General features: G+C 40.0%; 1 long non-coding RNA gene across 1 annotated transcript; it reads left to right on the top strand.

Annotated features, from left to right (window-relative positions):
• The first annotated feature begins 1,267 nt into the window (after nt 1–1,267).
• On the top strand, nt 1,268–15,641 carry LOC144581713 (uncharacterized). Its single transcript, XR_013532816.1, has 2 exons — nt 1,268–1,405; nt 13,906–15,641. It is a non-coding gene; the product is annotated as an uncharacterized LOC144581713 (long non-coding RNA).
• The last annotated feature ends 453 nt before the right edge of the window (nt 15,642–16,094 follow it).

Below are 16,094 nucleotides of genomic sequence, written 5' to 3'. Positions count from 1 at the left end.
CTCACGCTGACTGGCTGGGGCTGTAAACGGTGGGAGTGGTTGGCTCGGGAATCCCGCCAGATTTAAAAATACTAAGTCGAGACCTGGGGGGGTTGGTCTTCTGGCTTGCCGATATGGCGGCTGTTTGCTGCCGCTAAGGTGGCAGAAGAGGCCCGCCTTGCCCTTCCTCCGACCACCATTTAGGTCCTGTCTGTTCCCCGCCTCGGTTCAGCCTTGCTGCGTTGGCTCCTGGGAGCTGTAGTCACTCTGTTCTGTGGCCCTCGAGGGTCTCGCCTACGCCGCCCTGAGAATAATAAATGGGAGATCCTGGAGTTTGCCCTGCGAATGGATTGCCCAGCTCCTCCTGCTGTCGCTGAGGCTGGCGCAGAACTCGGGGAAATTCAAGGCGGGAACCTCGAAAAGGGCGCGGAGGGCCGGGAGGGAGCCGTTCCCGCGTCCCGTAGGGTGCTACAGAACGTTCTGAAAGTAAGGCGCTTCCCGCCGAGGGAGTTTCCCGCGGGAGGCCCCTCCTTTTTTCCCTCTTTGTCTCGGGTGACAAATACTGGGAGGTAAACAAGGGCGCCCTATGGGTCCCGAAGGGGCGGAGGCCCCGGCTTCTCTCCCCCTTGCCCCGCCCCCTCTTGCGGGGTGCGGAATTTTAAACCCGGGGAGCCTCGGCGCCCACGCCGCACCCTGCAGCGCTGCGCCCGGAGCGCGGATCCCGGCGGCTGTCCAGCCTTTGGCTGTCCTGGCCTTCGCCTGAGCATTCACGGTCTCGTCTTACTAGTGTGGTAGTTTTAAAAATTGAAAATCTTGGCCGGGCGCGGTGGCTCACGTCTGTAATCCCACCACTTTGCAAGGCCGAGGTGGGCGGATCAAGGTCAGGAGTTCGAGACCATCCTAGCCAACACGGTGAAACCCTGTCTCTACTAAAATACAAAAAAAAAAATTAGCCGAGCGTGGTGGCGCGTGCCTGTAATCCCAGCTACACTGGGAGACTAAGACAGGAGAATCGCTTGAACTCGGGAGGCGGAGATTGCATTGAGCCGAGATCGCACCACTGCACTCCAGGCCTGGCGACAAAGCGACCGTTTAAAAAAAAAAAAATTGAGAATCCCATGAAAGCAATGCATGCTCCCTATCTCACTCCCAAGTGCGTATATTCTCCATACGGCATACAGCCACTTTTTTTGTTTGTTAATGAATGAGAGCCTCTTATGTTGCTCAGGTTGGCCTTGAACTCATAGCCTCGCCTCCTCAAGCGCCATGACAACTGGCCGGAGCCACCGCGGCTCCCAACAGCCACTTTTTTTTTTACAGGCTCCTCCAAGCACGGGGTAAGAACCTGCGTTTTAGTGCTTAGGGAGAGCGCGCCAAAGCTAACTTACCTTACTGCTTACCCGGGTCACAAGTTGCTTTTCTCAAGGTAGGAGGACTTTAATGGACATCTGGTGTGCTATTTCTGTGGTATTTCGTTTTGAGGGGTTCCTCCCATTATTGGCATATAGGTTTTATGACTCTTTCAAAAATTTTAAATATTTTGTGTTAATTTTTCAGTTAAGTTCGTTGGCACTTGTTAGACTATGCTATTTGGTTTATATATGGTTATCATAATAGTACTTGAAAACCATTAGTTATGTATCTAGGTTTACTAATAAAAATGAGAGCTTAAAAAAATGTATTTCCTAGGAAATGGATAGTGGTTGCCCAACACTGTGAATGTACTTAATGCCAGTGAATTGTACACTTAGGAATGGTTAAAATGGTAACTTTAATGTTAGACATGTTTTACCACAAAAAAAATAATGTGGCAGTTTTTCAAACAGAAAAAAATGTATTTTCTTGTATTTAAGGGTCCCGGAATTTTATTATCCTATTTCTTAGTTTATAACATTCTCTTTTCTGCCTTAAGTTGCCATACCTACAAAATCACAGTTGCAAGTGTGTTATAAAAGCACCCAAAAATCCAAATTAACCAAATAATTCATACTACTTTATTCAAATAGCAGTTAGCAGTGAGATCACTAATGCATTACACTTTTAAAATGTGTTTTTAAATTTTATGTGTAGAATATTATTTTTTTAATTATAGCATAAAGTAAGCTGTGTTTATATAAAAACTGGGCCTTTATTCAAGAACAGTGTATTGAATATGCCAAGCATTGAGCTTGGCAGTAGAGATACAAAGATAAACAGTCATAGCCTGTTCTCTCAAAAGTTTAATGTAGAGAGACAAAATAGGAAACAGTATATTAGTTACAATTGTTCAATAATGAGAGCATAACACAGTCACCTAAGATTGTATACGGCAGTAGGAAAACCTTTCTATGAAAGTAGCATTTCAGTAGAGTTGTATTGGAGAATGTCAAGTAAAGGGAAACAAACAACAACAACAAAAAAAAACCCGGCTCTTGAGAGAGCGTGGCTTGGCTTATTTGGGGATCAACTAGTAGTTCAGTATTATAGGAGCTTAATGATCATGATGCTCACAACCTGCAGCTTATAAAGGAATTTAGTCTTTCTCTCTCCAGTGAAAAACTGGGGAGAATGAAATAATAAGGTTTCCATGTTAGATAGCAGTGTCAATAGTGTGGTATAAATAAATGAGGTAAGATTAGAAATCAATTGACTGTTCTCATTCTTTTCCATGTAAGGTTAGAAATCAATTCACTGTGTTCATTCTTTTCTGTGAGTCCCAAACTGTAGTCAGAGGGGCAATAGTAATAGATGTGACACATTTATTTACATAAATAATCTCTCACTACAAGATAATCAACTTTTTAGTGTTCACTAAAGTTTTACTTCACTTGAGGAATTTTGCATTATTTGTATAATTTAATAAGATGGATTCACAACCTGCTTTTTAAAAAAAAGTCAGTGTAATGCAAATCGTGAATTTATTCACATCCAAAATCAGAGCCACTAACTGAATTTTACATTCTGTTCTAGCACTTGTTTTCTAAGAATCATGATTCTTAGATCTCTTTCCTTTCGATTCCAGCACTTAAACGATTTTTTCCCCCTGAAAAAAACAGTTTAAGTGCTGGAATCGAAAGGAATTATTTTGCAGAAAAAAATTTTTTTAGATGGAGTCTCGCTCTGTCTTCCAGGCTGGAGTGCAGAGGCGCAATCTTAGCGCACTGCAACCTCCTCCTCCCAGGTTCAAGCAATTATCCTGCCTCAGCCTCCTGAGTAGCTGGGATTACAGGTGCGAGCCACCACACCGGGCTACTTTTTGTATTTTTAGTAGAGACTGGGATTCACCATGTTAATCAGGCTGGTCTCCAACTCTTGACCTCGTAATCTGCCCGCCTTGGGATCCCAAAGTGCTGGGATTACAGATATGAGCCACCACAATAGCCCAGAAAGGTTTTTTAATCACTTGCCAGTAGTTGATGCCTAGGAGAGGCAAAGGACCATAAGGGTAAGCTTAAAGTAGATGCTCGACTCATCTAAGGGTTATAGGTTGAACTGTGTTCCCCCCACCAACTTTTCTATGTTGAAGTCCTAACTAACACCCTGTATCAAAGAAGATAATCTTACTTGGAAATATAGACATTGCAGAAATAATTTGTTAATGGAATGGGTGAGCCCCTAATCCAGTATGTTAATGGAATGGGTGAGCCCCTAATCCAGTATGACCAATGTCATACTGGAAATTTGGACAGAGACCGCCATAGAAATAAAATGATGTGAAAAAAGACATAGGAAGAAGATGGCTATCAACAAGCTAAGGAGAGAGGCAGGGAACTGATCCTTTCCCTACAGCCTCAAGGAAGCAGGGAAGGAACCAACCCTGCTAATATCATTTACCATTCTCTTCTCCATAACGGCAGAGAAAAGGAAAACATTTCTATATTTAACCTACTTTTACCATCGCTGCCAAGACTTAACTCTTATAACACACTTCCTCACTTAAAAGTACAATTAAGAGGCACACTAAAGTGACAAATGAAATAAGGCTTAGCTGAGATCTATGTAGTCGGTGGTTATAGAACAACCCCCTTTTTTGTGTAAAAAATATATACATAATCTGGTAGCACAAAAAATCTAGTCCTAAATGTAACTCTTAAATGATGGATTAAATGCACACATTCAAAATATAAGGCCAGTTCCCTATACTATGAATTATTTGCCACACTATTATGACTTTATCAGAAAACTAAATGTCCTTAAAGAGGTAATACTAAAGGTCTTTCTTATTGTTTTAATTCTGTTGTAGTCCTAAATGGGAAATAAGATTGTATTTCTAAAACAGCTTTAAAGTCATTTTTTAAAGAACATATCAATTGTACATATTTGTTAAAAATTTAACAAATTTCCATTAAAATGATACATATTTCTAAAAGATATAGAGGAAAATACATTGAAGCAATCAAAAAATAAATTAAAATTCCAGGCAGGAAAGAGCCCTTCCTAGGTGTGCTGATGAGTTCTGAAAACATTTGTACATTTTAGGCAGGAACAGAAGTCAGTCTGACTTGGTCTAGGTAGAAGGACTTTGACTAAATAAAAGAGACTCCAGCAAGCATTTGTCAGTTGTATTGTTGAGGGGTTAGCATAGTCAGTTGAAAACTAAAGGACTCTGAAATATACATAATGATCTATATTCTGCAGATTAACTGAATGCTGAGGTGGTAGGGGAGACTAAAGAATTGTGCCAGAAGCTTCTAAAAGAGAAAGCTAAATGTCCCAGGGTTTCACCGTGTTTAGTGGACGAAAGTCAGGCTGGAGGGAGGGGTCTGCCACAAATTCATCATTGTCTTTTCCTGAAGACATCTGACATATTTTGAAGCTATGTAGGCAGGAATGTATAGACATAAGTTCAAAGCCTCCAAAGAGCAGAAATGAATTTTTCATAGTCTTTCAGGGCTAAGGAGACAGAGACTGTCAATTCCTTAATCAAAAGACTGTGTGATAATGTCTTAATGTATGAGCAACAGAAATAAGCCACAGATGGAAGGGTCTTACTAAAACTTTGCAGCCTAGCCTGGACACAGCTCAATCCCTAATTGAATTCAGATAATCAATCCTTTAACTTTCTCCCTGTTAGCAATAGGTAAAATATTGCAAAGGTCAAAACATCTCTAGCAGAAGGTATCATCTGAACCACATCATAATAAGAAGTATTGAAAACTAAAGACAGAAAAATCTTAAAAGGACCAGAGGAAAAAGGAAAGATAAATTCAAAACAGCAACAAGTCTGAAAGATGACTCTTCAACAGAACTAGGGAAACCAGAATCCCATAGAATGACATCTTTAGATTGCTGAAAGAAAGAAAAAAAAATGCTAACCTCAGGTTCCATATCCAGGGAAACAGCTTGAAGAATCACAGCAAACTAAAGATGTTTCTGGACCAGCAGAAGTTGAGAGAATTCCCTGCCAGGAGCCCTACTTAAGGAAAATAATTTCAAATCCTCAAGAGGAGGAAAAGAGGGTAAACAAGTGTAAATATGTAAATTTTAAAAGACTATTATCTGCTTAAAACAGTAATAATAATGTCTTGTGGATTTTTATAAACTGTACAAATAGAATCTATGACAACAATGGCAAAAAGGGTAAGAAGAATAAGTAGATTTAAATTGTGGTTCTTTTTTTTTTAAAATATATTTTATTGCACTTTAGGTTCTGGGGTACATGTGCAGAACATGCAGGATTGTTGCATAGGTACATACATGGCACTGTGGTTTGCTGCCTCCATCCCTGTCACCTATATCTAGCATTTCTCCCCATGTTATCCCTCCCCAACTCCCTACCCACCGTTGTACCTCTCCTACTCTGCCCCAACACATCGCAGTGTCTGATGCTCCCCTCCATGCATCTGTGTGTTCTCATTGTTCAACACCTGCCTATGAGTGAGAACATGCAGTGTCTGATTTTCTGTTCTTGTGTCAGTTTGCTGAGAATGACGGTTTCCAGATTCATCCATGTCCCTAAAAAGGCCAAAAACTCATCGTTTTTTATGGCTGCATAGTCCATTTTTTATGGCTCCTTGTCCAGTCTATCCTCAATGGGCATTTGGGTTGGTTCCAGGTCTTTGCTATGTAAACAGTGCCACAATGAACATATATGTGTGCATGTGTCTTTATAATATAACAATTTATAATCCTTTGGATATATACCCAATAATGGGATTGCTGGGTCAAACGGAATTTCTATTTCTAGGTCCTTCCTTGAGGAATCGCCACACTGTTTTCCACAATGGTTGAACTAATTTACACTCCCACCAACAATGAAAACATGTTCCTATTTCACCACATCCTCTCCAGCATCTGTTGTCTCCACATTTTTTAATGATCACCATTCTAACTGGCTTGAGATGGTATCTCAATGTGGTTTTGATTTGCATTTCTCTAATGACCAGTGATGATGACCATGTTTTCATATGTTTATTGGCCTCATATACATCGTCTTTTGAAAAGTATCTGTTCATGTCCTTCACTCACTTTTGAATGGGTTTCTTTGTTTTTTTCTTGTAAATATGTTTTAGTTCTTTGTAGATTCTGGATATTAGCTGTCTGTCACATGGGTAGATTGCAAAAATTTTTTCCCATTCTGTTGGTTGCCAGTTCACTCTAATTGCTGCTTTTGCTGTGCAGAAGTTCTGGAGTTTAATTAGATCCCATTTGTCTATTTTGGCTTTTGTTGCCAATGCTTTTGGTGTTTTAGTCATGAAGTCCTTGCCTATGCCTATGTCCTGAATGGTTTTGCCTAGGTTTTCTTCTAGGGTTTTGATGGTGTTAGGTCTTATGTGTAAGTCTTTAATCCATCTGGAGTTAATTTTAGTGTAAGATGTCAGGAAGCGGTCTAGTTTCTGCTTTCTGCACATGGCTAGCCAGTTTCCCTAACACCATTTATTAAACAGGGAATCCATTCCCCATTGCTTTTTTTTGTCAGGTTTCTCAAAGATCAGATGGTTGTAGATGTGTGGTGTTGCCTCTGATGCCTCTGTTCTGTTCCATTGGTCTATATCTCTATTTTGGTACCAGTACCATGCTGTTTTGATTACTGTAGCCTTGTAGTATAGTGTAAAGTCAGATAGTGTGATACCTCCAGATTTTCTCTTTTTGCTTAGAATTGACTTGGCTATGTGGGCTCTCTTTTGGTTCCATATGAAGTTTTAAGATGTTTTTTTCCAGTTCTGTGAAGAACTAGGTAGCTTAATGGAGATAGCATTGAATCTGTAAATTACTTTGGGCAGTATGGCCTTCTTTGCATCAATTGAGATAATCATGTGGTTTTTGTCTTTCGTTCTGGTTATGTGGTGAGTTACATTTATAAACTTGCATATGTTGAACCAGCCTTGCATCCCAGGGATGAAGCCTACTTGATGGTGATGGATAAGGTTTTTGATATGCTGTTGTAATTGGTTTGCCAGTATTTTATTGAAGATTTTTACATCTATGTTCATCATGGGTATGGCCTGAAGTTTTCTTTTCTTGTTGAGTCTCTGCCGGGTTTCGGTATCAGGATGATGTTGGTCTCATAAAATGATTTGGAAAGGATTCCCTCCTTTTGGATTGTTTGGAATAGTTTCAGAAGGAATGGTACCAGCTCCTCTTTGTATGTCTGGTAGAATTCGGCTGTGAACCCATCTGGACCTGGGCTTTTTTTGATTGATAGGCTATTAATTGCTGCCTCAACTTCAGCCCTAATTATTGGTCTATTCAGGGTTTCTACTTCTTCCTGGTTTAGGTTTGGAAGGGTGCAAGTGTCCAGGATTTTATCCATTTCTTCCAGGTTTACTGGTTTATTTGCATATAGTTGTTTGTAGTATTCTCTGATGGTAGTTTGTATTTCTGTGGGATCTGTGGTGATATCCCCTTTATCATTTTTTATTGCATCTATTTGATTATTCTCTCTTCCTTTTTTATTAATCTGGTTGGTGGTCTATTTTGCTGATTTTTTAAAAAAATTGGCTCCTGTGTTTATTAATTTTTTGAAGGGTTTTTTGTGTGTCTATTTCCTTCAGTTCTGCTCTGATCTTAGTTATTTCTTGTCTTCTGCTAGCTTTTGCGTTTTTTTATCTTGCTCCTCTAGCTCTTTTAATTTGATGATAGGGTGTCAATTTTAGATCCTTCCTTGCTTCTTATGTGGGCATTTATTGCTATAAATTTTCCTCTAGACACTGCTTTAAATATTTCCCACCGATTCTGGTATGTTGTATCTTCGTTTTTGTTGGTTTCGAAGAACATCTTTATTTCTGCCTTCATTTCATTATTTATCCAGTCAACATTCAACAGCCAGTTTTCAGTTTCCATGAAGTTGTGCAGTTCTGAGTTACTTTCTTAATCCTGAGTTCTAATTTGATTGCACTGTGGTCTGAGAGACTGTTTGTTATGATTTCCGTTCTTTTGCATTTGCTGAGGAGTGATTTACTTCCAATTATGTGGTCAATTTTAGAGAAGGTGTGATGTGGTGCTGAGAAGAATGAATATTCTGTGGATTTGGGGTGGAGAGTTCTGTAAATGTCTATCAGGTTTGCTTGTTCCAGGTCTGAGTTCAAGTCCTGGATATCCTTGTTAATTTTCTATCTAGTTGATCTAATGCTGACAGTGGAGTGTTAAAGTCTCCCACTACTATTGTATGGGAGTCTCAGTCTCTTTGTAGGTCATTAAGAACTTGCTTTATGTATCTGGGTGCTCCTGTATTAGGTGCACATATATTTAGAATCATTAGCTCTTCTTGTTGCATTGATCCTTTTACCATTTGTAATGTCCTTCTTTGTCTCTTTTGATCTTTGTTGGTTTAAAGTCTATTTTATCAGAGACTAGGATTGCAAATCCTGCTTTTTTTTGCTCTCCATTTGCTTGGTAAACCTTCCTCCAACCCTTTATTCTGAGCCTTTGTGTATCCTTGCACATGAGATGTGTTTCCTGGACACAGCACACCGATGGGTTTTTACTTTTTATCCAGTTTGCCAGTCTGTGTCTTTCACTGGGGCATTTAGCCCCTTTACATTTAAGATTAATATTGTTATGTGTGAATTTGATCCTGCCATTTTGATGCCAGCTGGTTGTTTTTCCAATTAGTTGACGCAGTTTCTTCATTGTGTCAATGCTCTTTAACATTTGGTACATTTTTGGAGTGGCTGGTACTGGTTGTTCCTTTCTATGTTTAGTACTTCTTTCAGGAGCTCTTGTAAGGCAGGCCTGGTGTTGATGAAATCTCTGAGCTATTGCTTGTTTGTAAAGGATTTTATTTCTCCTTCACTTATGAAGCTTAGTTTGGGTGGTTATGAAATTCTAGGTTGAAAGTTCTTTTCTTTAAGGATGTTGAATATTGGCCCCCACTCTCCTCTGGCTTATAGGGTCTCTGCCAAGAGATCTGCTGTGAGTCTGATGGGCTTCTCTTTGTGGGTACCTTTAGCATTTTTTCTTTCTCTCTGGCTGCCCTTAGCATTTTCTCCTTCATTGCAATCCTGGTGAATCTGACAATTATGTGCCTTGGGGTTGCTCTTAAGGAATATCTTTGTGATGTTCTCTGTATTCCCTGGATTTGAATATTGGCCTGCCTTGCTAGGTTGGGGAAGTTCTCCTCGAAAATGTCCTGAAGAGTGTTTTCTAGCTTGGATTCATTCTCTCCATCATACTCAGGTACACCAGTCAAACATAGATTAGGTCTTTTCACATAATCCCATATTTCTTGGAGGCTTTGTTCATTTCTTTTTACCCTTTTTTCTCTAACCTTGCCTTCACATTTATTTCATTGAGTTGATCTTCAATCTCTAATATCATTTCTTTTGCTTGATCAATTTGGCTATTGAAACTTGTGTATGCTTCACGAAATTCTCATGTTGTTTTTCAGCTCCATCAATTCATTTATATTCTTCTCTGAGCTGTTTATTCTCATTAGCATTTCGTCAAACCTTTTTTCAGGGTTCTTAGTTTCTTTGCATTGGGTTAGAACATGTTCTTTTAGCCCCAAGAAGTTTGTTATTACCCACTTTCTGAAGCCTGTTTCTGTAAATTCATCGGACTCATTCTCCATCTAGCCTTGTTCCCTTGCTGGTGAGGAGTTGTGATTCCTTGGAGGAGGAGAGGTATTCTGGTTTGGGTGTTTTCATCCTTTTGGCACTGGTTTCTTCCCATCTTTCTGAATTTATCACCTGTGTCTTTGTAGTTGGTTACTTTCAGATGGGGGTCTTTGAATGGATATCCTTTTTGTTGATGATGAAGTTATTTCCTTCTGTTTTTTAGTTTTCCTTCTAACAGTTAGGCCCCTCTGCTGTAGGACTGCTGGAGGTCCACTCCAGACCCTGCTTGCCTGGGGATCACCTGTGGCAGCTTCAGAACAGTAAGATATCTGCCAGTTTCTTCTTCTGTTATCTTTGTCCCAGAAGGATACCTGCCAGATGTCAACCTGAGCTCTCCTTTATGAGGTGTCTCTTTGGATATACAGGGATCAGGGAGCTGCTTGAGGAGATAGTCTGTCCCTTATAGGAGCTCAAATGCTGAGCTTTGAGCGCCCTTGCTCCATTCAGAGCTGCTGGGCAGGTACGTTTAAGTCTGCTGCAGCAGCATTCATAGTTGCCTTTTTTCCCCAGGTGCTCTGTCCTGGGAAGGTGGGGCTTTATTTCTAAGTTTCTGACAGGCTGCTACCATTTTTCAGAGATGCCCTGCCCAGCGAGGATGTAGCATAGTCACAGTCTGCCAGCAGAGGTTTTGCTGAGCTGCCATAGGCTCTGCCCAGCTGCTGTGTAAACTTTCCTGTGGTTTTGTTTATAGAGGTATAGTTACAACTGCCTTGGTAATGGCAGTCTTCCTCAGTAATGGCAAACTCCCTCGGTAGTGGTGGACTGCCTCAGTAATGGCGACACCCTTTCCCCCACAGAGCTGGACTGTCCCAGGTCCAGCTGTGCTTGCTGTGAAACTCTCAATCCCAAGTATTTCAGATTGCTGGTCTTTGTGGGGGTGGGACCTGCTGAGCCAGATCACCTGGCTCGCTGTTTCAGCCCCCTTTTTTTCAGTTGAATGGGCAACTCTGTCTCCCAGGCATTCCAGGCACCAGTTGAAACAGCTGTCCAGAATTGTGTGAGTTTTTGTGTGGAGACCCACTGCACCAGCTGAAACAACTGTGCTGGAGACTTGTGGCGCTTTTCTGCCCAGGAATCTCCTGGTCTGTGGGCAGTAAAAACTTGTTTGGAAATGCGGTGATCACTCACTCTCTGCATTCTCACTGGGAACTGGACTCCAGAGCTGTTCCTATTTGGCCATCTTGGATTGTCTCCAAAATCGATTTAAATTCTTATAAGGTTCTGACACCATAAGAATCTCTGCTGTTCTTTGTTTTGTTGTTGTTGTTTGTTTTTGAGATGGAGTCTCACTCTGCTTTCCAGGCTGGAGTGCAGTCGTATGATCACAATTCACTGCAACCTCCGCCTCCCAGGTTCAAGCAATTCTCCTGCCTCAGCCTCCCAAGTAGCTGGGACTACAGGTGCACACCGCCATGCCTAATTTCTTTTGTTTTTTAGTAGAGACAAGGTTTTACTATGTTGCCCAGGATGGTCTCAAACTCCTGAGCTCAGGCAATTTGCCCACCTGGGCCTCCCAAAGTGCTAGGATTATAGGTGGGAGCCGCCATGCTTGGCCTGCAGTTCTTGAATTGTAATAGAATTATTCTCTTGGCCCATATTCAGATGAATATCTGTGACTTTCACATACTAGGAAACCATCCTTTTCTAAATTTTTGAGATGGGTTCTCACTTTGTTGCCCAGGCTGGAGTGCAGTGGTGTGATCTCAGCTCACTGCAGCCTCTGCCTCCCAGGCTGAAGCAATTCTCTTGCCTCAGCCTCCCAATTAGGTGGGATTATAGGCATGCACCACAATGCCCAGGTAATTTTTGTATTTTCAGTTGAGATTCGGTTTTACCATGTTGGCCAGGCTAGTCTTGAACTCTTGACCTCAGGTGATCCTCCTGCTTCAGCCTCCCAATGCACTAGGATTACAGGAGTGAGCCACTGTACCCGGCCAAAAATAACTTTTTGTCTGCTTTTATATAGATATCTTTTGCTAAAGTAAATATGTGATATATTAATACTGTATTGACCTTTAATTAACTCAGTGATTAATAATGACTTGAAATTGCAAATTCTCATGTAAATACTCATATAAATATAAAGGTGGCATATTTACAACTTTGTCCTCTGGTGTTACTATGCTTGGTATTTTTACTGTATTTAAAAATATATTTACAAACAATATTAAATTTTCAGATATACTTTTCAAAATATACACCTAATTTTAAAGCCTGGAATTCTAATTAGACTGAAAAAATGCACTTATGCATAATTGAGGATTAGACTAATTTATAAAGAAAAAGTACTCTGTGACTAGTAGGATTAGCCAAAATTTTAAAGGACAGTAAAAATTGAAGAAGTGATCACACTTTGTTGAAAATGTCAATAGTGGTCCTAGGACTTTCTTTAACCAGTTCTCTGGACAATGATCTAACCCTTGTACAGATACAGCAGAATTCTGAATATCCATTAACCTTTAAGCCTCTCTCATTCCCATATTTTCGTTTTTTGTTTGTTTGTTTGGGGGTTTTTGGTGTCTAGGATCTTGGGAATGGAATAAATGTAACCCTAGAATCTGCGTTTGCTGAATATGAGATCCAAAACATGTCTATTCTCAAAATTGAGAAACCAAAGTTAGTGGAGTAACACCATGAAAATGTAAATAATCTTAATGTGGACTATATTTAGCCAAAAGAATCTATGTTTGTCAAGCCTTTCTCCTACATGAGGTCCCTGACATCCACTCTCAAGATTCTGGATTCATATTAACTATTGTCTTCCATGGCCAGTGCTGTGCCCTATTCCACATGCCTCATGGCCTCCCCAAATACAATCACTTTAGAAAAATATTTAAACCTACAGACCTCCAAAATGTCTCTATTATGTCTAAAATAAGGAAAGACACTGTGAAAAGCATGTGTGCTGATTAGTGACAGAAGAGATGAGAAACATAGAAGACAGACATAACTTAGGTAGAGAAGTGATCATGAGAAGCAGTAATGAAAGGGAGGGTTGGGGGCAGATTGCACATGGGATAAATATGGAGAGAGACATTAGACTTTATGAACTTTATGGCTCCTGCCATATTTATATAACAATAGCATATAACACACCATATTATTTATTTAACAAACAGCATTTGCTTTGTACCAGGAAATGTTCTCTGTGCTCCCAAAATATTAACTCCTTTAATCCTGATGATAATACCAATGAGAGGCTGGATCCAGTGACTCACGCCTGTAATCCTAGTACTTTGGGAGGCTGAGGTCAGTGGATCAACTGAGGTTAGGAGTTTGAGACCAGCTTAATCAACATGGAAAAATTCTGTCTCTACTAAAAATACATAAATAGCCGGGTGTGGTGGTGCATGCCTGTAATCCCAGCTACTCTGGAGGCTGAGGCCAGAGAATCGCTTGAACCCAGGAGACGGAGGTTGTGGTGAGCCGAGATCGCACCACTGCACTCCAGCCTGGGCAATAAAAGCAAAACTCTGTTTCAAAAAAAAAATAATAATAATGCCAATGAGATAGGTATACTATTATAATATTTATAGAAGCAGCTGAGGCAAAGAAAGAGAAAGTTACTTGCTCAAGGTCACAGTGTCAGTCATTGTTCAATCAGGAAAATAAAAATCACTTTGGGTATTTCAGAGAGAATGTTATTACTTTGATTATTGAGGAAACAGGTACAAAACTACTAGAAGGGCTGGAGGGGCAAAAGGTGGAAGGTACTTTGATCTAGATGTTACTTTTTAATTATTGATATTAATATTGAGTAAGAACAGCTATCATTCCTAGCACTGGTAGAACAAAGAGAAGCAGTGTTATCCAAAACCCACAAATGTGGTGCTTCTGAGGCTTTGGAACATAACTTGCATTATTAGAACTATCTTTAACTGTTTTGCAGGAAGCCAACATCCTTCACCCTGCTCGAGCTACTCCTGGAGTCAGGGTAGCAGAGCCCAGCACTGCAGAGGCTGGAACCCAAAGAAAAGAAAAAATGTCTTCCATCCTCTCAGCTTTGAATCTCCCATTAACAGAAAAGAACTGGAAACAAACTGGCAAGTGAATCTAGGAAATGATTTTTAGGATTCCAGTACTCTGTAATACAGAGAGAATAAAATAATGAGAATGGAACTGACAGACAACAAATAATCAGCACAGTCAAACCACTGGCAGTGGCAGAGTTTCAATCTCAAGCAGTCTAGCTCCTGAGTCCATGCACTTAACTACTATAGTATGCGGTGACACCATGATATGCTATAGCAACATTATTTCATACATTTTTAAATTAACAGCTGATGACGAATGCAGGTTGGCAGAAAAGAAATTGTAGGAATTGGATTCATTAAATATTCCAGAAATATTAAGGTTTCACTTTGTTCCTGACACTATTCAAAATAGAATGATGCAAAACCAAATGAAACAAAGATGAAGGAAGAGAGTTCCTTTCTGACTGTTTCAGACTGGACAAAATTCCCTGTGAAGGATTCCAACTGGCTTGACTTGAATCATGTTCCACCCCATTAAGCCAGGCACTTTTGGGGCAGGTATTAGGGGAAATAACCTAGTGGAAATGCTCACTTGAAACCTGAGACAAGGATTTTAGTGCAAATAGTTTATCTAAGAGATGCAGGAAACACCAGTAGAAGGTGGGGAAGTGAGACAAAGAAGGGAAAACAGTCAATGAAGGGTGCGGTGTCAAGCCAGCTACCACTGGTAATGACTGGAGCATAATCCCATGAGAAAAGTCTGGGAAAACACAGGCCTCAAAGTTATCCCATCTGAAGGCCAAGCAAGCTGGGGTATCTGTATAACAAATCTTTCCAGTCACTGGGTGAAGGCTACTAGAATGGGAGTTTGCTAATTCCCAAATTTCCTGATCACACAAAGACAGAGCTACTTTCCACAGCTTCAGAGAAAGCGGTCAGGCCAAGAAATGATCATTGAAGTAGCAATGGCCAGAGAGACAAGAGCAGGGTCTGTCTCAACTTCATCAGGTAAAAATTGTATCTGCTTAAGGCACGGAGTTACAATACCTATGAAAGAGTGTTATAAAATGTAAAATACAATAGCAAAACTTACTGTTTAAGAGTTTCTTGAAGACAGAAAATGTGTATAATGTTTTTACATCTCTCATAAGGCCTAGCACAGTGCTATGCGTATGCATAGGCTCAAATATTTACTGGATGAATTTTTCAATGTAATGATTATTAAATATTCATTAAATATTTTCTATAATATGTATTTTTAAACTTATAATTTATATCAATAACTCATTACTGTTAACTTCTGAAAAAGTTTTCATCTGTTTAAAAACTAGAAAATAGCATGGTCTTGTTCTATTCCTTTGTCTAAAATTCTTAAATCTATGTGGTTGTTCACAACTCTGTTAACTACCCAAAATCCATTTTCTCTTTTTTCTTTAAAAAATAAGTCTCTACTAAAAATACAAAATTAGCCAGGCGTGGTGGCACATGCCTGTGATCCCAGCTACTCGGGAGGCTGAGGCAGGAGAATCACTTGAACCCAGGAGGCAGAGGTCATGGTGAGCCAAGATCGCGCCACTGCACTCCACCCTGGGCAACAAGAGTGAAACTCTGTCTCAAAAATAAAATATAATAAAAACACCTGGATTACAAACAAGGTGTTGATAAATTATTGTGGGTTCAAACCAATCATGAAAAAGCTACTCTCAGTAGCATGAGAGAAAGGCAAGAAAATTGAAGACGTCAACTCGGACATTATTGAACTACTGAACCAAAACCAGTACCCGTCTTCCCTCAGTCTTCTTATATGTCTGAAAAATAAACTCGTAATAATACTGTTAGATAGGTATTCTATTATTTGCAGCCTTGGCTAATAACTTTTTTAATAGCATTTTTTTCCTCTTTTGCATAGCAACCCAAGCAAAGTCATTTATTTCTGGAATAGATTATTTCATTACAGTAACTCATCAGAAAACTGAGAAGAGCAGTATTTGGCCACTCTATTTTTAATTCTTCTGGATTTCCTCCAACTAAAGAAAGACCACGGTTTTCCCCATAGATCTGCCTGTGCTGGCTCCATCAGTATTCAGTTTGACATTTTGACGCT

This window comes from Callithrix jacchus, chromosome 3 (assembly GCF_049354715.1).
Source record: "Callithrix jacchus isolate 240 chromosome 3, calJac240_pri, whole genome shotgun sequence".
NCBI lineage: Eukaryota > Metazoa > Chordata > Mammalia > Primates > Cebidae > Callithrix > Callithrix jacchus.
The sequence above is the reverse complement of the archived record's forward strand: the minus strand, read 5'-3'. Positions and strand labels throughout refer to the sequence as shown.